At 40.5% G+C, this 25,153-nt stretch overlaps 1 long non-coding RNA gene across 1 annotated transcript; it reads left to right on the top strand.

The window, feature by feature from the left end:
- Positions 1 to 9,248: 9,248 nt before the first annotated feature.
- Positions 9,249 to 13,064, top strand: LOC119864383. The gene is made up of 2 exons (XR_005386813.1): positions 9,249 to 10,431; positions 12,862 to 13,064. It is a non-coding gene; the product is annotated as an uncharacterized LOC119864383 (long non-coding RNA).
- Positions 13,065 to 25,153: the final 12,089 nt, after the last annotated feature.

Genomic DNA, 25,153 nt, shown 5'->3' with positions numbered 1-25,153 from the left:
AGTTGGGGGGAGGTGCAGGATGTTCCCCTGAATCCAGAACCTGCCCCTACCTCCCCAGGAGGCTTTCGCTGGCCCCCCTCCTTCCTGCCTGCCTATGCTTCTGTCCCCATCTGGTGGTGCTGAGCTCCCTCGCCACCTAAGCCAGAACCTCCCGGTGTGATCGGTGCTCCCTGTCCGACCAGACTCCTCGGGTCTCGGGGTGGGATGAAGCTAGGCGTCACCCTCCACCGGGAGCCCCATCGGGAAACCGCAGGCCCCTGGCTCCCAGCCCTGCCCCTGCCAGCCCCCCCTACCAGTTCATCTCTGCCATGTATCTCACTCTGGGTGTCTTGGTCTTTTATGTTTTGTGTGATTGTATAACTAAATGCCCATGATAGTAGCTTCAGACTGGAAAAGCAAAATAAAATAATGCGAGTGTATGCCCCCCCAAAAATTACATTTGATACTTTTTAAAACCATTTTTTAAGCATTTAATTTATTGCAACTTCTCTTGTTGGACATTTGGACTACTGCAGCTTTTTGATACTCCAAACAGCTTACAGTAAAAAGTAATTAGCTGAAAATGATATACAAATAAAGCAAAATGAATTAAGACTGAAATACAGGGGATCCCTGGGTGGCTCAGCAGTTTAGCGCACCTGACTTTGGCCCAGGGTGCAATCCTGAAGTCCCGGGATCGAGTCTCACGTCAGGCTCCCTGCATGGAACCTGCTTCTTCCCTCTGCCTGTGTCTCTGCCTCTCAATGTCTATCGTGAATAAATAAATAAAATCTTTAAAAAAAAGACTGAAAAACAAAAAATTCAGAATGATGGATGATATAATGCAAGAGACAGATAACGTAAAACCACTTGTTCTATGTTGTATTCTGATTACCAACACAATGAAAAACCACTGGTTGAAGAATATTTGCTTTTTCTCTGGGTGCCTGGGTGGCTCATTCCATAAAGCATGGGACTCTTGGTATTGGCTCAAGTAATGGTCTCAGGGTCGTGAGATTGGCCCCCCCTCCTATGGTGCTGCTAGCTCAGCGGGGATCTGCTTGAAGATGCCCTCCCTTCTGCCCTCTACTCCTTCTGACTCCCACTCATGCTCGCTTTCTCTCTCTTCCTCTAAAAGAAATAACTTTTTTAGAAAAAGAATATTTGCTTTTTGAAAGATCATGTCAGCCTTCTTTCAGCTAAGGCATTTTTATTTTTTTTATTTCTTAAAGATTTTATATATTTATTCATGAGAGACACAGAGAGAGAGGCAGAGACACAGGCAGAGGGAGAAGCAGGCTCCATGCAGGGAGCCGGATGTGGAGCTCGATCCTGGAACTCCGGGATCATGCCCTGAGCCAAAGGCAAATGCTCAACCACTGACCACCCAGGCGTCCCAGCTAAGGCACTTTTTAAAAAGACTTTATTTATTTGAGAGAGAGAGATTAAGCAGGGGGAGGAGCAGAATGGGGGAGGGGGTCAGCCTGACTCTGCTGAGCACAGAGCTTGACAGGAGAACCTAATCTCAGGACCCTGCGATTGTAACCTGAGTGCAAACCAAGAGTCTGATGTTCAACTGACTGAGCCACCCTGAGTGCCCCCAGCTCAAGCATTTTCAACAGAATCACCTGGAGCCCATAGCAGGAACCATAAGCAGGACCCCAGACTCCAGGCAGAGTTTAGGAAGGGGTTAACTCCTAAAATGTAAATGTAAAGGGTGACTTTCTCTAATGGAGGGAACTATGTTCGGGAGAATGAGCCACAAACCTGGTGACCAGAAACTGATAGCTAGAATAAGAGAGGTAAATGTCAGGATCAGAATACGAAAGTAGTCACCAGAGCTGGAATACCAGGGCAGAGCCATGCTAATGACAATGGGGAGTTGCTGAGTTCCCAGGAGATTGGGTCAATACCCTTTATTTTTTTCTGAAGATTTATTTATTATTTATTTATTTATTATTTATTATTTATTTATTTATTTATTTATTTATTTTAGACACAGAGAAAGAAAGAGAGCAAGGAGAGAGAGAGAGAGAGAGAGAGAGAGAGAGAGAGGCAGAGACACAGGCAGAGGGAGAAGCAGGCTTCATGCCAGGAGCCCGATGCGGAACTCGATCCTGGGATCATGCCCTGGGCCAAAGGCAGGTGCCAAACCGCGGAGCCACCCAGGGATCCTCAGGTCAACCCCCTTTAAATTCTTGCCAAAGGGCACAGAATTTGGCCTGGGGGTGAGTCTACACGTGAGGAATATTGCCCCAAGAGCTCAAAAGAGCTCCAGGATTAGGAATCTGGCAGGTTCTGACAATGGGAAATTTTGAAGGAGAACAATATAGTGAAGAGTTATTATGTGATTAAACTAGAGAAGTTTAGGGATATTTCTGAAAACTATTGTGGTAGTGAATGAAGGGGGAGATTTTGGGCAGTGGTAGGAATTATATTTAGAAAGGTACCTAGAGATTTCTATTAAATAAATAGAGTGGAGAAATACCTGTAATGACATTTCTCTTCTTACCATATCTTGGCAAACAGACAAAACATGTGGTTGGACCTTGGTGGCTATAATGCTATTATTACTCTAAGTTCAGGTTTTAACTGGTACATTAAAATTTTCTTTTGTTACGGAGCCCCTAAATAGGCATGCTGTGTCTGTCTTATGATTGCAGTTTAAGTTAATGTTACCATGTTTTTTTTTTTTAGGTGTTTTTTTTTTATTTTTTTTTAATTTATTTATGATAGGCACACAGTGAGAGAGAGAGAGAGAGAGAGAGAGAGGCAGAGACACAGGCAGAGGGAGAAGCAGGCTCCATGCACCGGGAGCCCGACGTGGGAATCAATCCTGGGTCTCCAGGATCGCGCCCTGGGCCAAAGGCAGGCGCCAAACCGCTGCGCCACCCAGGGATCCCTGTTACCATGTTTTAAAATTAAAACTTATTATCTTTTCTTGCTGCTATGAAGGCCATCAGGAATCTAATGATTAATATTCTGGAAAGACATTTCAATTGAATTTCTTGGGTATTGATCAGATAAGTATTAAGATTTATGATTGTCTTCTGAAATTTTCATTAGGTGAGTCCTTTGTTGCTTTGGGTAACTCTTAGGAAGTGGTTTCCAAACCCTGGAAATTACCACTTTGAGTTAATTTAGAAAGAGACGTCTCTTTTGCTGAGTGTGTTGTTTTTTGTGTATTTTTTTTGCACAAAAAAGTAACAATTGTATAGAAGTTAATTACCTTCTTAATTACAAATAACTTTATAGTTTCTGGAGGTTTGGAATTAAAACACTTCCAAGGATGTTTAACTATTAGAGGAACATCCGTTAATTAACTGTAGCTGATGGTTAGATTTGCTTCAGTGCTTTGAACTTTTGCATCAAGACTTTCTTGCCCAGAAATGATGACTATGATCATCATTTCTGTCTCTTCCTGGAATTTTCTAATATATATTGTTTTAAAAATTACAACAATTCTGTTCATTGTAAAAACCAAAACAAAAAACCCTAAAATTGTATTGAATACAGACTACTTTTTCTCCCAGCCTCCAAATGATAACTGTTAACAGTCTGATTCATATTTTTACAACTTTTCACAAGGATTCTGCTTATGTACACACACACACACACACACACACACACACACTATACGTTCCTCTTCCTCCCCTCTCCCTTCTCCCACTCACCTTACCTCTTCCCCCTCCTCTGTCTCCTCCTCCTTCACAGGAGTGTGGAGTGTGGTGATAATGCCAAGGGAGAGAAGGCTTTGTTCTGTGTTCTCTCCCTTATTGAATCTCACTCCTTAGTGGAGCTTACTGTCCTTGTCCTTTCCTCCCCTTGCCTACCACCAAGGTTCAAAAAATTCAGGCTATGCTTTGCTTCTCTTTATCCTCAGCAGCCAGACAAGGAACTCCCAGAACAAATCCTCAACTATGTAAAAGACAGCCGTTCTGGGTGTTTCTCTTGGGGACAGCAAGCTAAGCAGCCCCAGTTCTGGCCTCCCTGGTGATTGGCTGAGGGTCCAGTGGGGTTTTGTGTACCAGTTCATTCCAAGTGTGAAGTTTCTCTGGGGTTTCCTTGGGAAGTAGGTTCTTCTTTGTAACATTTTTCTTGTGTCTGTTATGGGTTGAGATTTCTTCTGCAGTGGTTATCTATCATTTCAACCCTGATTTCTAATCTTCCAGACTTTTCTAAAATTTTTTCATGTGTTGATAATGGAGCTTCTTTTCTGCTCTCCTGTCATTTCTTTTTTTTTAATTTATGATAGTCACAGAGAGAGAGAGAGAGAGAGAGAGGCAGAGACACAGGAAGAGGGAGAAGCAGGCTCCATGCACCGGGAGCGTGATGTGGGATTCGATCCCGGGTCTCCAGGATCGCAACCCTGAGCCAAAGGCAGGCGCAAAACTGCTATGCCATCCAGGGATGCCTCTCCTGTCATTTAAGTGGAATGTAGGTACACATGATGATTCAGTCAATTCCTTGAACCTCTCAGGTGCCTGATCTTTTTTTCTCTTTCTGGACCAGGGTTTTGGAAATTCTTTTAAGGTTTGTTTGTAGTTCCCCTGTCTTATAACATGAAAGTTCTAGCTTAATTTAAATATTCCAGTTTAAACGTAATATTAATCATAATTAGATCACCGATACCATATTGTTCTCTAGATGCAGAAATGACACGATTACTTAATAAACTTCTTTTTGCTGCATTTACAGGCCTCCACAAGATGTTATTGCATTGGACAAATTAATGATGTGGAATTCACTCTTAGAAACTTAGATAATTAGCCTTTCCTTTGATATATATGAATGTCACTATTTGTAATATATATTTTATGTATATTTTATGTATATGTATTTTATTTGCCAGGTAACTGAATATTGTCAGTTTCCTTTTCAGTATCTACATCAGTTGGAAAAGTAAAAAAAAAAAACAAAAAAAACCATAGTAACTTTGAACTGGCACGTGGTACTCAATGTATCTTAAAATGATTTTTTCTTAATCACTATTAGAAACAAATGAATAGGGATCCCTGGGTGGCGCAGCAGTTTGGCGCCTGCCTTTGGCCCAGGGCGCGATCCTGGAGACACGGGATCGAATCCCACATCGGGCTCCTGGTGCATGGAGCCTGCTTCTCCTTCTGCCTGTGTCTCTGCCTCTCTCCCTCTCTCTGTGACTAAAATAAATAAATAAATAAATAAATAAATAAATAAATAAATAAATAAATAAATGAAACAAATGAATAGGGCACCCTGGGTGGCTCAGCAATTTAGCATCTGCCTTTGGCTGGGGCCTGATCATGGAGACCCAGGATCAAGTCTCTCATTGGGATCCCTGCATGGAAAGCCATAAACTACCAGAACTGGAACAGGACGAAATAGCAAATCTGAACAGGCCAATAACCAGGGAGGAAATTGAAGCAGTCATCAAAAACCTCCCAAGACACAAAAGTCCAGGGCCAGATGGCTTCCCTGGGGAATTCTATCAAACGTTTAAAGAAGAAACCATACCTATTCTACTAAAGCTGTTTGGAAAGATAGAGATAGAGTACTTCCAAACTCGTTCTATGAGGCCAGCATCACCTTAATTCCAAAACCAGACAAAGACCCCATCAAAAAGGAGAATTATAGACCAATATCCCTGATGAACATGGATGCAACAATTGTCAACAAGATACTAGCCAATAGGATACAACAGTACATTAAGAGGATTATTCACCATGATCAAGTAGGATTTATACCTGGGATGCAAGGCTGGTTCAACACTGATAAAACAATCAATGTGATTCATCATATCAGCAAGTGAAAAAACAAGAACCATAGGATCCTCTCAATAGACGCAGAGAAAGCATGTGACAAAATAGAGCACCCATTCCTGATCAAATCTCTTCAGAGTGTAGGGATAGAGGGAACATTCCTCAACATCTTAAAAGACATCTACGAAAAGCCCACAGCAAATATCACTCTCAATGGGGAAGCACTGGGAGCCTTTCCCCTAACATCAGGAACCAGACAGGGATGTCCACTCTCACCACTGCTATTCAACATAGTACTGGAAGTCCTAGCCTCAGCAATCAGACAACAAAAAGACATTAAAGGCATTCAAATTGGCAAACAAGAAGTCAAACTCTCCCTCCTCACCAATGACATGATATTCTTCATAGAAAACCCAAAAGCCTCCACCCCAAGATTGCTAGCACTCGTACAACAATTTGGCAGTGTGGCAGGATACAAAATCAATGCCCAGAAGTCAGTGGCATTTCTATACACTAACAATGAGACTGAAGAAAGATAAATTAAGGAGTCCATCCCATTTACAATTGCACCCAAAAGCATAAGATACCTAGGAAGAAACCTAACCAAAGAGGTAAAGGACCTATACCCTAAAAACCATAGAACACTTCTGAAAGAAATTGAGGAAGACACAAAGAGATGGAAAAATATTCCATGCTCATGGATTGGCAGAATTAAGATTGTGAAAATGTCAATGTTACCCGGGGCAATTTACACGTTTAATGCAATCCCTATCAAAATTCCACGGACTTTCTTCAGAGAGTTAGAACAAATTATTTTATGATTTGTGTGGAATCAGAAAAGACCCCGAATAGCCAGGGGAATTTTAAAAAAGAAAACCATATCTGGGGGCATCACAATGCCAGATTTCAGGTTGTTCTACAAAGCTGTGGTCATCAAGACAGTGTGGTACTGGCACAAACACAGACACATAGTTCAATGGAACAGAATAGAGAACCCAGAAGTGGACCCTGAGCTTTATGGTCGACTAATATTCGATAAAGGAGGAAAGATTATCCATTGGAAGAAAGACAGTCTCTCCAATAAATGGTGCTGGGAAAATTGGACATCCACATGCAGAAGAATGAAACTAGACCACTCTCTTTCACCACAGACAAAGATAAACTCAAAATGGATGAAAGATCTAAATGTGAGACAAGATTCCATCAAAATCCTAGAGAAGAACACAGGCAACACCCTTTTTGAACTCGGCCACAATAACTTCTTGCAAGATACATCCACGAAGGCAAAAGAAACAAAAGCAAAAATGAACTATTGGGACTTCATCAAGATAAGAAGCTTTTGCACAGCAAAGGATACAGTCAACAAAACTCAAAGACAACCTACAGAATGGGAGAAGATATTTGCAAATGACATATCAGATAAAGGGCTAGTTTCCAAGATCTATAAAGAACTTCTTAAACTCAACACCAAAGAAACAAACAATCCAATCATGAAATGGGCAAAAGACATGAACAGAAATCTCACAGAGGAAGACATAAACATGGCCAACATGCACATGAGAAAATGCTCTGCATCACTTGCCATCAGGGAAATACAAATCAAAACCACCATGAGATCCCACCTCACACCAGTGAGAATGGGGAAAATTAACAAGGCAGGAAACAACAAATGTTGGAGAGGATGCGGAGAAAAGGGAACCCTCTTACACTGTTGATGGGAATGTGAACTGGTGCAGCCACTCTGGAAAACTGTGTGGAGGCTCCTCAAAAAGTTAAAAATAGATCTGCCCTATGACCCAGCAATTGCACTGTTGGGGGTTTACCCCAAAGATACCGATGCAATGAAACCCCGGGACACCTGCACCCCGATGTTTATAGCAGCAATGGCCACGATAGCCAAACTGTGGAAGGAGCCTCGGTGTCCATCAAAAGATGAGTGGATAAAGAAGATGTGGTTTATGTATACAATGGAATATTACTCAGCTATTAGAAATGACAAATACCCACCATTTGCTTCAACGTGGATGGAACTGGAGGGTATTATGCTGAGTGAAGTAAGTCAGTCGGAGAAGGACAAACATTATATGTTCTCATTCATGTGGGGAATATAAATAATAGTGAAAGGGAATATAAGGGAAGGGAGAAGAAATGTGTGGGAAATATCAGAAAGGGAGACATAAGGTAAAGACTGCTAACTCTGGGAAACGAACTAAGGGTGGTAGAAGGGGAGGAGGGCGGGGGGTGGGAGTGATTGGGTGATGGGCACTGGGGGTTATTCTGTATTTTTGTAAATTGAACACCAATAAAAAAATGAAATATATTTTTCTATCTAGCATCTCGCCAAGAAAACTTGTAGGAAATGAAAAATGTAAATAATGGCACCAATAATGAATGACTCACTCTATCAACTATCCTCTTAAAGACTCATCATATTGTGAATTTATTTACAAGTTTATATTTGGTACCCAGAATAACAATGTTATATACAATCTTTTCTTTTTCATACAAACCATTTTTAGTCCACCAGTATGAAGGAAAGGGATTTATAGGTTTGTTTTGCTTAATTCATCATTTTTCAATTCTGTAAAATTTTATTCAACTCCTGAAACAAGAGTTCATAGCAGAGATACGTATTTATCTTTCAATTATCACAAACAAGAAACCCCTCTTGGGTATATCTCTAGGTATGATATTTCTATACAGTTTTTTAAAGATTTATCTATTTTAGAGAGAGAATGAGCAGGAGACAGAGAATCTCAAGCAGACTCTACACTTAGTACAGAGCCCAATGTGAGGCTTGATCCCAAGACCCTGAGATCAGGACTTGAGCTAAAACCAAGACTTGGATGCTTAACCAGCTGTGCCAGCCAGGCGACACCTCTACACAGTCTTTAAAGATGTGTCTTAACATACTAAAATCTGGGCACCTGGGTGGCTCAGGGGTTCAGCATCTGCCTTTGGCTCAGGGCATGACCCCAGGGTAACGGGATCGAGTCCCACATTGGGCTCCCTACATGGAGCCTGCTTCTCCCTCTGCCTGTGTCTCTGCCTGTCTGTCTGGGTCTCTCATGAATAAATAAATAAGATCTTTCTTAAAAATATGAAAATCTTTAAGATTATAAATGTACAGATTATAAATGTATAAATGTATATTCAAATGTACATATGAATACTATGATTATTAAAGTTATTTTTAATCTTTGTTTGAAAAATTTCTAGAACTCGAAATATGCCTTTCAGACATTTTCACATTTAGAGACTATGTCATTTTCCTGTGACGGGCTGTATTGTTGGTTTGCAACCTTGAGGGCTCCCCAGGTGAAATCTGAATGTGGCCCCCACACACAGGGGGCTTGGAGATCCCAGAGAAAGCAACAGAGGATTCCAGATTGGCAGGTGGCTGTTTTAATAAACAAGGGAATATGAGGCTTATCCTAAGTGGCCCCAAGACAAGGAGATTCTCACACCCACCCACGCACTGGGACTTAACAGTTTAGGGGTTCCTGGGTGGCTGAGTCCGTGAAGCATTAGACTCCTGATTTCACGTCAGGTCATGATCTCAGGGTTGTGAGATCGAGCCCCACATCAGGCTCTGTGCATATTTAAAAAAAGTTTATACAGAGGACTTAACTTGGTTTAGTTATTTGCTCTCAACAACATCTTAATTGTCTCAAGAACACCTCACTCTCATCAGACTGCATCCCCAAAAGGGCTGCCGGCATGAGAATAGTAGTTTGCAGGCACATTTCAAGGACAGGGGAGGGTTTAAGGAGCTTCTTCTCAAGATCTTTGACCTAACATCTGCAAAGATCCTTTCTTCCAAATAAGGTGACAGACGTGTCCTGTTTCCAGAAATATGACGTGGGCATACCTTCAGGGGGAACACCATTTGACACTCCACAGAAACTACACATTATTATTACATAAAAACTGTGCTCCTGTCTCGGGTAAGAGAAATATTGGCCCCTGAAAGATGCCCACATTGTAACCCTTGGAACATATCATATTGCCATGCAAACAGGCTTCTGCAGAAGTGATTCAGTTAAGGATTCTGAGATGGGAAGATTGTCCCGGATTTTCCAGGAAACCCAATATGATCAGAAGAACCAGTGTAAGAGGGAAGCAGGAAGGTCAGAGTGAAGGAGGATGTGGCTACACGGCTGAGGACAGGGGGGCAGGTGCACACACCAAGGACGGAGGGCAGCCTCCGGAACCAGGAAAAGGCAAGGGACAGAATCTTCCCTACAGCATCCGGATAAAACACAGTCCTTGATTTTAACCTTACAAAACCATTTCAGACTTTTTCTTCTAGACATGCAACTAATACATCTGTATTGTTTTATACCACTAAGTTCCAGGTAATTTGTTACAGAGCATTGGAAATGACACAGGATGCAATGTCTTTCACGGCATATTAACAGTTGTGTGTTTAAGGACAGTCTGACTACCATGGTTTTAATTCACTGCTAGGGCTGCCTGATTTGAGAAAAGGGAAGTCAATTCTATTCTATTTCTACTCAAGGAATTATTTTATGTTAGTTGGGATGTTAACAGAATGTTAACCTGATGTTAACAAAATCAAGAATTTGAATTCTGTTTTGTTTTGTTTTTCCTTAGCTTCGAGATAAGACCTGCCATTGACCCTACAAGAGGATTCCTAACAGATGTTTTACGGGGTCACTCTCAGGAGTCCATGCTCTCTCAATATAGCCAGGTTTAAAATTCTTATCCCTGTTTAAAACTGTGAGATAAGTAGTTACACTTACCCAAAAATCATCCAAATCGTTAGATAGCTAAATTTAAAAACAATCTATTATCTACTTCAAAATAAGATCTATTAACATAAAAAAAGTCAAGACCCCAGGGCATGCTACCTTTGTATACCTGGTCTTATAGCTTTGATGGCTTGTAGACTTTGGATTTAAATTTCCCTAAAGCAAGAAACCAAGATATTTGGTGGAGAGAAGAGGTGGCAAGAAGTGTAGATATTAATGACCTGGTCTCTCAATTTAATTTTTGTTTGCTGTTATTTTTCTATTCCTATGTTATTTGAAAAGCATGAAAGTTAAATCCGAGTCGATATTCATTTTATAGCTTTTTTACATACATGCCACGTTAAAATTTTGTTTTATGTCTCACAAACTTTAATTTCCATTTTAAAGTTAAAAATCGGTCTCGAAGGTTATCAAAGTATTCAAAAGTATTCAAAAATTATATTTACTGTTATTAGAACATTTCATGTTGTTGCATATATTCTTTTAGCTGTTTGATATCATCCACTTGGCCTCATTATAATAAATGAGAGAAGATAGCTATGGAGCAAGTCTACCTTGTAACTTGGATGATTTCCCCACTTCATTTAATTGACTTTTCCCTACTGCTTTGCTCAGCATCATTTAATACCTTATGCCTAATTCTATTTAGAGTTTACAAATCCATAAAGTGAAAGATTGACTCCAACACTGTTACGACTTTCTAGTTGTGAACAGAACATAAGGTAATATTTTAATAGGCACTTGTTGCCTCAAATATACTTCTATAAATGTATAATGTTTAATTCTTAGGTACTGATTTTAATTTTTCTCAATATCATATAATGAAGCCTAGAGGAAAAGTGCAAAGGCCGTCAAGTCTATCACTTAATCTGCAAGAGCTAACAATACATACATTGAAACTATCTTGTTTCAAGACTTAATACCCATTAATATTTCAAAAGGTACTACAGATTTAGAAATTTTTAAAATTTGAAAATGTCCGATTTCTAAATTTGGTACACACTGAAGGAAAAAAAATTCATCCCTGTTCTTGCCATTTTTTTTTTCATAGAATGTGCACAGATCAAAAAGAATAGGTTGGGATTTTCCCTCAGTGGAAGGCAATAATTTTCAACCAGTTTCAATCATGAGAAGTTGTAATCTTCATCATCTTTCAGGAGCTTCACTGGAGAGAGGTCATTTGTCTTAGCCACTTAATGTTTACCAAGATACTATGTGAGTCATGTCATTGAAAACTGACCAGAAATTCACAGCAATTCAAAAGCCAGGCACACAGGCAATATTTCACAACTTTTTCTCCAACCTAGGCACGTCAAAGTATTTGTTTTCCTATATAAAATGTGTGCATGCATGCGTGTGAAATTAAGTCAGGCTGTTTTAATCCACCAGAGACTCCAACGACAATTTTAATGGTATTCTGATGAATAAATACTTGCCAAGGGAATGACTATATGAAAAGAAAATCATTTTCCAGTGTGCAAAACGCTGGTCTAGTTGTCATCCCACTTCCGAATTTATCTATCAATAAGCAAAAAAGAGCAACCATATTTTTTCAATGTCCTATCAGAATAAGTAATTTTTAAATGTGAATTTTTAAAAATTCTCCTGAAGCAACAAACAATATGGATCAAACAGACTTTGTGACCCTCCAGCTACTGTCCAATATTTTTCCCTGTAAATCACTGGTTCTCAAAATGTGGACCACAAAACTAACAGCACCAGCATCAGGTGGAATATTGTTAGATGAGCAAATCTTTTTTTTTTAGACTTTTTATAGGCAGAGAGAGAGAGAGGGAGAGAGTCAGAGACACAGTCAGAGGGATAAGCATGCTCCATGCCGGGAGCCTGACCCGGACTCGATCCCAGGACTCCAGGATGGCGCCCTGGGCCAAAGGCAGGTGCCAAACCGCTGAGCCACCCAGGAATCCCCTAGAAGAGCAAATCTTAAACACACTCCAGGGAGTTCAGAAACTGAGGTAGTAGGGCCCAGGAATTTTCAAGGCCCCCATGAGATTGTCATGCAAACTGAAGTTTCAGAACCCTTGTTCTACGACCAACTCTGACTAGAAGTGTGCGTGCATGTACTCTAAACATTCAGAATCGCAACCTTGCAAACAGTGCACACTCATTTGCGGTATGGGTTCCCAAACTACCATTTAATAATGGAAAATACCACTGTAAAGTCAGCAGTGTAGAAATTTCAAGTAAACAAAGAATTATGCAATGTGGAATTCATGTATCGATGGGCCGACCACGTCTTCATGTTCGGCAGAACCGGGCTGGCAAGCTGTCACGGAGGGAGGCATCCATCAACTCCGTGTGTTCATAGAAGTAAACATTTTTCCTAAGACTTATTTTTTTTGTTGTAGAGAGAGAGCGAGCATGAGCAGGAGGGCCAGAGGGAGAGCGAGAGAGAATTTCAAGCACACCCCTACCTGAACATGAAGTGACGGGGGCGGATCTCAGGACCATGAGATCACTACCTGAGCCAAGACCAAGAGCTGGATGCTGAACTGGCTACACCACCCAGGCGCCCCAAAATTAAACACTTTAAACAATAGTAAATTGTCAACAGAGTACAAATCATGTTATATATTGTTTTCACATTTAACGGTAAATCTGCATTTAAAAATTAGAAGTATTCCATTATGTTGTATCAGAGGCCTCAAAACTTTTCTGAGGTACCTATATTTGGGGACACTTATATGAATGCAATGAGCAATAGTAATTCATTTTATACCTAACTAATTTAGAGGTAGCAATTTTTAAATATTCTCTCCTTATTCTACAGTCACATTTCCATGTGAGTAGGTGTTGAGTGATGAAAATATTCAACGGATTCAACTTTTATAGATTGTTTTTACTCTTTTGCTAATTTTTGGGAACAAAAGCATAAAACTTTACTACTTTCCTGATGTTATCCAGTGCTATATTTGCCAAAATATCAGTAAAAGCTGCACATGAATTTTAGATAATATCGATTAAACTTTGCTATTCTATAACACTTGCACATTGGAAAGTTCAGTTAGACAACAATGCCAAGGGATCCCTGGGCGGCGCAGCGGTTTAGCGCCTGCCTTTGGCCCAGGGCGCGATCCTGGAGACCCGGGATCGAATCCCACGTCGGGCTCCCGGTGCATGGAGCCTGCTTCTCCCTCTGCCTATGTCTCTGCCTCTCTCTCTCTCTCTCTCTCTCTCTCTGTGGGACTATCATAAAAAAAAAAGACAACAATGCCAATAAAAGGAAATTTTAATATATTAAACTTAGGAAGTATAGATTTTGTAAGTTCTCTATTATAAGTTTTATATTTCTAAATATAAATTTTGTAGTTATACTCTTTTTAAGAATATATGCATATATGGGCCTTGGCATCACAACTCGCTCATCCATAAAGTTAACATTTTTGATTATATAACAATCCAGCATTATTATTCTGGACTCACATGCCAAAAACTTAATATAAGTTATTTTTATGTATAATGCAGAACTGTCCATAAATGAGTCCCTCATCCTCCTTCCTTTTTGTTAGGTGTGTGCTTCTCTGACAGGAAAGGGAGGAAACCTGCGCTCCCTCTAAAACATCTTGAAACAGACACATACATACATATGTATATATATATATATGCATGCATAAATAAGCTTGGTTAAATATAGAAATTATGAATACTTAGAGTGATATTTTTTCTGAGTGTTTCCCATCCAATGCATCAAGTGAAGAAAAGGACATGAACTAATGGAATATGATATAGTAGATTTGATAATGTTACACTTAGCTTTATATATTTTAAAAATTTTAATATGGAGGATAAAATCTGTCTTAAAACGCATTATGTTCATTTAAAAAATGAAAATTAATATTACTTTTATTGATTCATTTTTTATTGAATTTGTTTTTTGTGTATATGCTACTTAAAATATGAAATGAAATTTTAATTTGGCTTAGTTATCAAATACTGTAGCCTGACCTCATTCTTAGCCATCAGCAACACTTTCAAAAAGGACTCAAATTTTTTTAAAAAAAATTTATTATATAGGTAAGCCATGGCCATTGTAGTTAATATGTAAAATATAGAAATGGATAGGGATATTGTTTATATATATATATATAAATTTAATTGTTTATATCATATATAAACAATTAAAATATCTACTAAAATATTTTGATTTAAATATGTTCAGTCTTTTACACCAGTGTATATTAAAATATGCATGTTTTGATACAAAATAGGTTTAATACATATTTATGTATTCAAATCTGTCCATCTGTTCTGGTGTGAATCTTCTATTATATTTAAGCTAAGGTGATTCTTCATCATGAAATCCAAAATTCAAATATTCACTTTTGCTGTTTTTTCTCTAGCTCCTTTAGGTGTAAGGTTAGCTTTTTTACTTGAGTTCTTTCCAGTTTTTGAATGGATGCTTGTATTGCGATGTATTTCCCCCTTAGGACTGCTTTTGCTGCATCCCATCGATTTTGAATGGTTGTACCTTCATTCTCATTAGTTTCCATGAATCTTTTTAATTCTTCCTTCATTTCCTGGTTGACCCTTTCATCTTTTAGCAGGATGGTCCTTAACCTCCACGTGTTTGAGGTCCTTCCAAACTTCTTCTTGTGATTTAGTTCTAATTTCAAGGCATTATGGTCTGAGAATATGCAGGGGAAGATCCAAATCTTTTGGTATCGGTTCAGACCCGATTTGTGACCCAGTATGTGGTCTATTCTGGAGAAAGTTCCATGTGCACTTGAGAAGAATGTGTATTCAGTTGAGTTTGGATGTAAAGTTCTGTAGATACCTGAAGTCCATCTGGTCCAGTGTATCATTTAAAGCTCTTGTTTCTTTGCAGATGTTGTGCTTAGAAGACCTATCCAGTGCAGAAAGCCTTAAATCGAAGTCACCAAGTATAAGTGTATTATCATCTAAATATGTCTTAATTTTGGTTATTAATTCATTGATATATTTGTCATCTCCCACATTCAGGGCATATATATTGATAATTGTTAAGTCCTCTTCTTGGATAGATCGTTTAAGTATGATATAGTGTCCCTCTTCATCTCTCACTACAGTCTTTGGGGTAAAGTTCAGTTTATCTGATATAAGGACCACTACCCCTGCTTTCTTTTGAGGACTTTTTTTTTTTTTTTGAGGACCATTTGAATGGTAAATGGTTCTCCAACCTTTTATTTTCAGGCTGTAGGTGTCCTTCTGTCTAAAATGAGTCTCTTGTGGACAGCAAATAGATGGGTCCTGCTTTTTTATCCAGTCTGAAACCCTGCGCCTTTTGATGGGGTCATTAAGCCCGTTCACATTCAGAGTTACTATTGACAGATAGGAGTTTAGTGTCATCATGATATCCATTCAGTCCTTGTTTTGTGGATTGTTCCACTGAACTTCTTCTTAAAGGGGAATTTTAAGAGTCCCCCTTAAAATTTCTTGCAGAGCTGTTTGGAGGTCACATATTCTTTCAGTTCCTGCCTGTCTTGGAAGCTCTTTATCTCTCCTTCCATTTTGAATGAGAGCCTTGCTGGATAAAGTATTCTTGGTTACATGGTCTTCTCATTTAGGACCCTGAATATATCCTGCCAGCCCTTTCTGGCCTGCCAGGTCTCTGTGGAGAGGTCTGCTGTTACCCTAATACTCCTCTCCATAACAGTCAGGGATTTCTTGTCTCTTGCTGCTTTAAAGATCTTCCCTTTATCTTTGGAATTTGCAAGCTTAACTGTTAGATGTCAAGGTGTTGAAAGGTTTTTATTGATTTTAGGGGGGGATCTCTCTATTTCCTTCATCTGAATGCCTGTTTCCCTTCCCAGATTAGGAAAGTTTTCAGCTAGGATTTGTTCAAATACATATTCTGGCCCTCTGTCCTTTTCAGCGCCCTCGGGAACCCCAATTAAACGTAGGTTTTTCTTCCTCAGGCTGTCGTTTATTTCCCTTAATCTTTCCTCATGGTCTTTTAATTGTTTGTCTCTTTTTTCCTCAGTTTCCCTCTTTGCCATCAACTTGTCTTCTATGTCACCCACTAGTTCTTCCACCTCGATAACCCTCGTCATGAGGACTTCTAGTTTGGATTGCATCTCATTCTATTGATTTTTAATTTCTGCCTGATTAGCTCTAAATTCTGCAGTCATGAAGTCTCTTGAGTCCTTTATGCTTTATTCTAGGGCCACCAGTAGCTGTGTAATAGTGCTTCTGAATTGGCTTTGTGGCATCGAATTGTAATCCAGATTTTGTAACTCTGTGGGAGAGAGGACTGTTTCTGATTCTTTCTTCTGAAGTGAGGTTTTCCTTCTAGTCATTTTGCTCAGTGCAGAGTGGCCAAAAACAAGTTGTATTGGGAAAAGGAGAAAAAGAGAGGAGAGAAAGAAGGAAAGAAAAGAGAAAAAGAAATAAGGAAGAAAAAAAGAGAAGAAAAAGAGAAAGAAAAAGAAAGAAAGGGAAAAAGGGTGGGGGAAGCAAACAGAAATCAAAAATCAAAAAAAAAAAAAAAACACGGGGGAGTATCTTCTGATTCTGTATACTTTAAGTCCCTTAAATTCCCCTGGAACTTGTCTGTCTAGCTGGTCTTCTGGGGGAGGGGCCTGTTGTGATTTTCAGGTGTTAGCACTTGGGGGAGCTGCTCTGCCCCTGCCTGGTGCAGGGCTCAGTGGGGGTTGTTTACCTCGTGAGACCCCAGGAGGAACAACCACAGTGGCAGGGCCAGGTCTGGAGCCCTGGATTCAGCTCCCGCAGTAACTCCGGAGCTCTCTGTCTGCTGCAGGGGCCTGGATGCTCGGGGGTGGGTCCGCTGATCTGCTCAGCTCCAGGCAGGAGGGTCCTAGCTGTCCTGGGCCCTCCCGGCCTCTGCCTGTCCCGGGGGGAGGCCGGATCCTGGGCTGTGTCCCGGTCACCTAGTGCTCCTGGGGCCTGAGCTGTTGGATGTTTCTAGCAGCAATGTCCACAACAGCCTAACTGTGGAAGGAGTCTTGGTGTCCATCGAAAGATGAATGGATAAAGAAGATGTGGTTTATGTATACAATCGAATATTACTCAGCCATAAGAAATGACAAATACCCACCATTTGCTTCGATGTGGATGGAACTGGAGGGTATTATGCTGAGTGAAATGAGTCAAGCGGAGAAGGACAAACATTTTATGTTCTCATTCATTTGGGGAATATAAATAATAGTGAAAGGGAATAGAAGGGAAGGGAGAAGAAATGGGTAGGAAATATCAGAAAGGGAGACAGAACATGAGAGACTCCTAACTCTGGGAAACGAACTAGGGGTGGTGGAAGGGGAGGAGGGCGGGGGGTGGGGGTGAATGGGTGACGGGCACTGAGGGGGGCACTTGACGGGATGAGCACTGGGTGTTATTCTATATGTTGGCAAATTGAACACCAATAAAAATAAATTTATTATTTAAAAAAAAGTGCAAGTAAGTAGACAGCACAGAGAGACCTGCATTTCTGCCTCCTGGGCAGTGAATGCCAAGTGGATCTTTCCAGGTTGGAAGGAAAAAGAGAAGGAGCTTCATGTACTTGTGAAACAGGACATAAAGCCACCCCGACAAGGCTTTGACAAAAGTTACCAGTACATACAAGATGAGCGATTTGTCTATTTGAGACTTAACTAGGGTGGCACCTGGTGTTCAGAAGTGCTCAGTGATGGGGTTGTAACAAGGAGAATGCTGCAGAAGCAGGCACGATGGGGACTCGGTCACGGGGGACAGTCTCTGAAGGTTGAGCCACTCACACGAACACGTGCCCCGTACCGCAGCCTTTCAAAGGGAGTCGCACGGGATTTCTGGGTCTCCTTAGAATGAATTTACTTAAGAACAAACTTTCGTTATGGACATTCTCTGCAATCTGAGAGCGCAGCAACCAAAAGAAAAGCAAGGACATAATCCTGCTGCCTTTATAGGGGATTACGGAGATGCTCTGACTCGAGCCTTTAAACCCACTCTGGACACACCTCCTGTCCTGCAGGCCTTAAGACCCCTTTGAGGATCCCTGGGTGGGGCAGCGGTTTGGCGCCTGCCTTTGGCCCAGGGCGTGATTCTGGAGACCCAGGATCGAATCCCACATCGGGCTCCCGGTGCATGGAGCCTGCTTCTCCCTCTGCCTATGTCTCTGCCTCTCTCTCTCTCTCTGTGACTATCATAAATAAATAAAAATTAAAAAAAAAGACCCCTTTGAGCAGCTCCTTCCACCCATCGATGTGTCTGATGAACTGTGATCACATAGATGCAAAAAGGACACTTCACACCCAGATATGTCCCTGCTCAGCAGCGTCCAGAAAGTTGGGAGCCAGGCCGCTGCACCTCGGGGCCAGGTCCCCCTGTGGCCAGGCCGGTGGTGCAGCCAGGCCCAGCGCCCGGAGAGCACAGTGTGGGCAGCTCAGGGTGCAGGCGAGGGGGTGCTGTGATGTCCGGGGGTCGGGGGCTCCCACCTCCTCCTGGTCCCCCTGCTCTGCATGAAGGCTTCGGCTACTGGCTCCGGCCCAACAGTGCCTCGCCTAGGCCTGTGTCTCCCTTCCTGTGGGAAGCAGGACACAGCCAGGCTTCGGGGTGGCCCTGGACCCCTCACGCTCTGCGGGGGAGGGTCCCCGGGGGTCCATCAGCCTGGCGCCCCGGACTAGCCGGCCCGCCGCCTCCACACCAGGATGCTCCAGGGGCAGGACACAGCACAGGGCCCCGGGAGGGCCTGGCGGGTGGGAGGGTACTCATGTGACTGGCCCTCCTCTCCATCCCTGGGGGAGGGTGCTCCCGTGACCCAGTCCTCCTCTCCATCCCCAGGGGAGGGTGCTCCTGTGACCTGCCCTCCCTCCTCTGAATACTCCTGTGAACCTGCCCTCGTCTCCATCCCCAGAGGAGGGTGCTCACAGTGACCAGCCCTTCTCCCCAGTCCCAGCCCCTCTGCCCTGGGAAACGTCTGTCTTCATGTCAGTTGACACCTTGAGCCTTCCTGAGACCTTTGCCTCTAAAATGGGCTTAAAAACACAAAGGCTTTTACAGTTTGACTCCTTCTCGCTCTTAAAGGGCAATGATGGTCTCTTGCTGTTCTGGACATCTTACCTGTAATTAGAAGCAGTTCTCTGAAGGTGCATTTACCTTGTTTTCAATTATTAGAAAAAATTATTATTTTAATAAACCTGATTATCCCTGTCTTTTTGGCTGTGTGTGTAAATGCCCTATGCACGGACCTTTAGGGATGGAGTTCTGGATCATAGGCTCTATGTAGTTCATGTATTTTAATTTTATGTGCATTTTATACTCCATGAGCTATTGTTTCTGCTTTTAGGGTCATAATTTACTTACATTTGCCCACACATTTTTTCTTTCCATTACTCTATACCTTAATGATTTTAGTGTTTTTCTCTGTTATTGTATTTTTGTCCTGGAAAAAGTAATTTTAGTAATTCTCTCAAATGAGAGTGTGCTGCTGATGAATTCACTCCGTTTTATTTTGGTTCGAGATATTTATTTCTATTCTTCAGTCCAAAAGATACAGATATAGAGTTCTGTTTGGCAGTCATGTTCTTTCTGGAATTTAAAGCTTATTCCATTCTCTTCTGGCTTTCATCACTTAAGATGATAATAGTTAAGTGTTGATTTTATTGTTACTCCATGAAGGCTAAACTTCTCTTAATGCTCCCACCCCTGGCTGCTTTTCAGTTTCTAATTTCTTTTTAACTTATATTTTAATATGCTCAGATTCAGATGTCTTATGCTAGTTTGCTTGTTTGTGTTTACCTGCGTGGGATCTATCCTTCTTGAATCTATAGATGATGCATTTTATCATTTTTAGAAAATCTCAGCCATTATTTCTTCAAGTATTATGTTAGCATCACCTTTTCTCTTCTGTGTTTCGTCGTTTGCAATCACATAAATTAGACTTTATTCCATATACACACATTTTATCTTTTTCTTCCTTCTCTTTGTTCACTTGTAAAAACTCTTCTGGTGCTCTAGTCTGGATATTTTCTCCTGAACTTTATTCCAATCCTCCATTCTTCTTTACCTAAAATATGGATGAGTGACTTTTTTTTTTTGTAAAAGACTAGATAGGAAATATCTTATGCTTTGTAGGACACACAGGTTAGAAAACTGGGCATCCTAATACACAGAGAGTCAGACACATTATGTAACCACGCGGCTATGACCTGTTCCAATACAAAATCCATTATCAAGTATTCTGCATTTGGACCATAGGCTGACATTTGCCAATATTATGTTTAATAGGACCTTTGAGTTCATAATTTCATTACTGTATTTTTTATGTCTAGAGTTTACATTAGACCATTTTCATAGCCTCTAGTTCTCTGGTGAAATTTAATATATTACCAGCTCTTTCCTGAGCACCTTAGTTGTCGTTATTTTGGCATTTGTGTCTGATAATTCCAATGTCTGAATCAGCACTGAGTCTACTTCTACTGCTGTTTTTTGCTCTTAGCTGTATCTCTTGCCGTGTCTGTTAACATCTTATGAAGTCGGAGTCTTAATTAATATGAAAAACTCTCAGAGCTCCAAATGATACATTATCTTCAGCCTGTAGTCAGCATATGGATGTATCACCTTAATACAAGTCAGGTCAAGCTCGATCAAGGCTGAGTTTTAGTGCTTTTAAGACCCGGTGTATTTCTGCTTCTCCCTTACTCCCGTGGTTACTTGTTTTCAGAAGTCCTACATGAAATTCTTGGGAATTTGTAAGGGGCCCTACTCAGTGGCAAGCCCTGTGTGCCATCCTGGTGCTGGAGCTGCCCACTGCTGCAGGACCCCAGCCCTCCAGCCTGTGTGGCCTCGGGGTCGCTGGGCTCCTGGAGGAGGCAGCGGTGCTCCCTTGCCCAAGTCTCACTTGCAGGGAGATCTTGTTACTCAGGCATGGCGGGCTTAGCATCCTTGGCGTCTGGGTTGCACCTACCAGTCTTCAGAAATGTGGAGAAACTCCATTTATGGTCTCCATCCCTTAGTAGCCATCCTGCTCAGCTTCTCAGCTATTCCCGCTCATCTTAGAAATGGATGTTTGCTTGTCATGAAGAGTGGCGTGTGGCACCAAGTCCTCCCCTGTGAGCATCTCTTCTCCTGCCATAATCACCTTTCAAGCACACACTTACTTGAGAATTTTTCATTGCCTTTAAATAGATGGTTGATTTTCATTGTCTGCTTGTTTGAATAATTTCTAGTTTTTTCCTTAGTTTTTTGCTTCGTTTTGAGAGGATGTTATATAGTTTGCTATGAGGTAGTCCATCTTACCAGGGAAATGAAAGTTTACCTATTATTTTTTAATCTCTTGAAAATAATTCAACATGACGTTTTCCCCTCTTTTTATCACTTGCATTTGCTGTATCAAAGTCATGCGCTGCATGTTTCCTCTCTGCTCCATGTCTGAGGAGATCCCTCAACCTGTGTTACCCACACTCCCTTGCTGCCTGGCTTCCTATTGGGTTTTGGGGGAAGGGAGTCCAAGCATGGCAGCTGAGAGGCTAAAGCATTTGTTCCCTTTCTTCATGGAAGGAAGCATTCTCACCCTTTGGCCTCAGATTCTGTGCAAAGGCTGCTCTCACACGGGTCTAGCTTCCGTTTGGCTAGACCGCCATCCTGCTTTGCCCTTTCCATGTACTTTGGGCCTAAGGGTAGGTGGTGGGGTTTCTTGTTTTTGCTGGAAACGTGGTATTTAACTTGACCTCGGTTATTCCCTTAATAGCCCCTTAGTTACGTTTCTTTCAGTTAATCTTTTGAATATGCCATCTGCTCTGCTTGGACCTTGACTGATACATATTCACATTCTTCATCAGGATAATGAGAGGGGCTTTTGGGGATTTATAGCTAGGATGGTTCATATTTTGCCCCAAACTATGGACCTTTTAACGAATGTAGCCTTGCATTCAATAGAGTCAAACCTAAAAGAACAAATAGTGATAATTTCATAAAAAGAACTCTCCAAATGCACGTGTACACTAATGTAATTTGTGCACCTACAAAACACAAGATTAAAAAACAAAATGTTAGTTATGAAGTAGAACAAGATACACTAGAGTTGTTAAGAAGATTCCAGCTGGCATTGTAGTACAAAGGTAAGTCAGTAATTAAAATGCATTGGGCTGGACAAAAATGGGGCAGACAAAGCTCAACTGGCTTTAGTTTGTCAGTGTCACTGACTTTGAGTATTTTTCATTACTACAATGATTAGTCTAAGATTTGCAGTTCTTCCCTTGACATGCTGACCTTTTCACATTGATTCTTTCTACCTGCTGCTAAGATGCAAAATCAATATAATCAAACAGGCAAATCACTTGATACTGAAATTGCCTGATAATAGAGAAGAAAATCTCATTATCCAGTGTCCTTGGATGTGCTTATGCATCTATAAAGACAGGCCCAGAGACCTACCTTGAAGGAGACCTGTTACACTCCCACATCCAACATGTGACCTTAGTATTTAAAGGTGTGCTGTTGAACAGAATCCAGTGGGCGGACGTGCCTGCTGATGTTTGATGACATCTCCCCTTGATGATATCCTATGGTATTTCTTTCTCTTTTACTTTTATGGTAGTTTTGTTAGCTCTCCTCCCATCCTCATTTCTCTCCTGTTTTTCTGCACCTCACCTGACATAGAGCTCGTTGAAACAGATATGTAATGGAACAGTTTTAAAGAGGTGATTCAAAGGGATTGTGGACCCTGGTCATTTTTCTTCCCTTCCCATCCTTCCACTCCTTTGGGAGACATGCTGGTCATTTGAAATATTAACAGCAGCCCCTTCAGCCTTTGTGGGTTTTTTTTTCTGCCAGAGTCCTGGATCTTGTTCACAAAAACCCAAAGCAAGTTGCTTCCTTAGGGGGGTTACCCTGACACAATTCCTTAAATCATAGTTTGTCAGTAGTCATCCATGTATCAGTTAGCTTTAATATACTACTAATTAATCTGCATAAAAAAACTAACTGTAGTACATGTAAAATTTGTAAAAAGTTGTTTTTAGAGCACCTTGCTCTGTTTGGAAAGTTTTGACTATTAAATTTTACTCCCTGAGAAAGAAAATCCGATAGGGAGTTCTATGATTCAGGTATTTGCTGGAAATGATATTTTATTTAGCTGTGCTATGTGTTCATCATTGTCAAGAGTGGCAAAACATATATGCTGATTTAAGGGCACAGTGCATTTCCTTTTGAATATTTTATCAAAGTTAAGTTTCTTAGTTACTTTTTTTAAAAAGTGGTAATGTATTTTATAATCCATCGTTTTGAATCTAGGAATCAAACTGGTAACAGGATAATATAAAGAATCTACAACACGTTTTTCCCTTTGGAAGCAATCTTCATAGAACTCATCTATAATAAGGATATTACATATTCTCTAAATGTAATGCATTCACGTTAACTGGTGATAAATTAAGAATGTTCATTCTTAATGTCTGGTTGGAAACTAGTCCCAAATTTTAAAAATTGCTGTTTAAAGAAATAAACAAGTCTTCTATAGAAAAAATGTATTTTTATAGCATAGTAATTCATTCCATGAATGGGGCAGATGGGGCTGGTTGGAATCATCATCTCAACTAAGTGCCTTTTATTTGCTGAGATTGGGTCTCATGTCTATAATATAAAAATGTGTTCTGACTAAAGAACTGTTGTTTATCTCAACTTTTAATGGAAAAAAAGTTGATCGGTGTTGGGTTTAAATTATGAAAACATTTCAGACTTAAACTGCAATTGAAAAATATATGCTTTTTTTAAACTTTATTTTTTAGAGTAATGTAAGCTTCACAGCAGGACTGGGAGGATCATGGAGATTTTCCACATGTTGCCCACTGCCACACACACGTGGCCTCCTGCGTTATCAGCATCACTCACTAGGTAGTGCATTTGTTACCAACGATGAATCTACATTGAACATCAAAATCACCCAGAGTCCAGAATTAACCTCGAGGTTCGTGCTTGCTGTTGTGCATTCCATGGGCTTAGACAATCATATAATGACACTTATCCATCATTCTAAAATCATATAGAGTAGTTCCACTGCCCTAAACATGTGCTCTGTACATTTATCCTTTCTTCTGCCACCGTTGACATTTTTACTATTTCCATATTTTTACTTTTTCCAGAATATAATTTAGTCATAATTACGTGGTCTATAGTCTTTTCAACTGGCGTCATTCACTTCATAATATGTACTTAGGGTCTCTCCATGTCTTTTCATGGCTTGAAAGCTGATTTCCTCTTAGCACTGAATAAAATTCCCTTGTCGGATGTACCATAGTTATTTTTCCATTTACCTACTGAAGAAGAATAGATAAAAAAAATGATGTTCCCATTGCTTCACATCCTCACCAGCAATTAGTGTTGCCAGTGTTCCAGATTTTAGGAATTCTATTAGGTATGTTGTGATATCTTATGCATTTTTCTATGGGCATATCATGTGGACTATTTTTCATATGCTTGTTTTATATCCATATATATTTTAAGGTCTTTGGCCCATTATTTAACTGGGTTATTTTTCTAATTGTATAGTTTTATGAGTTCTTTCATATTTTGGATACCATCTTTTATCAGATATATTTTTTGCAAATATTTTCTCCTGGTCTATACCTTGTCTTCTAATTCCCTTGACATTGAATTTCATTGAGCAAAAGCTTTTAATTTTAATGAAGCTCAGCTTATCAATTATTTCTTTCATGGGTTGTGTCTTGTGTT

The sequence above is a fragment of the Canis lupus genome, unplaced genomic scaffold (genome assembly GCF_011100685.1).
Source record: "Canis lupus familiaris isolate Mischka breed German Shepherd unplaced genomic scaffold, alternate assembly UU_Cfam_GSD_1.0 chrUn_S1546H1734, whole genome shotgun sequence".
Classification (NCBI taxonomy): Eukaryota; Metazoa; Chordata; class Mammalia; order Carnivora; family Canidae; genus Canis; species Canis lupus.
This window is presented reverse-complemented; position numbering and strand designations above follow the sequence as displayed.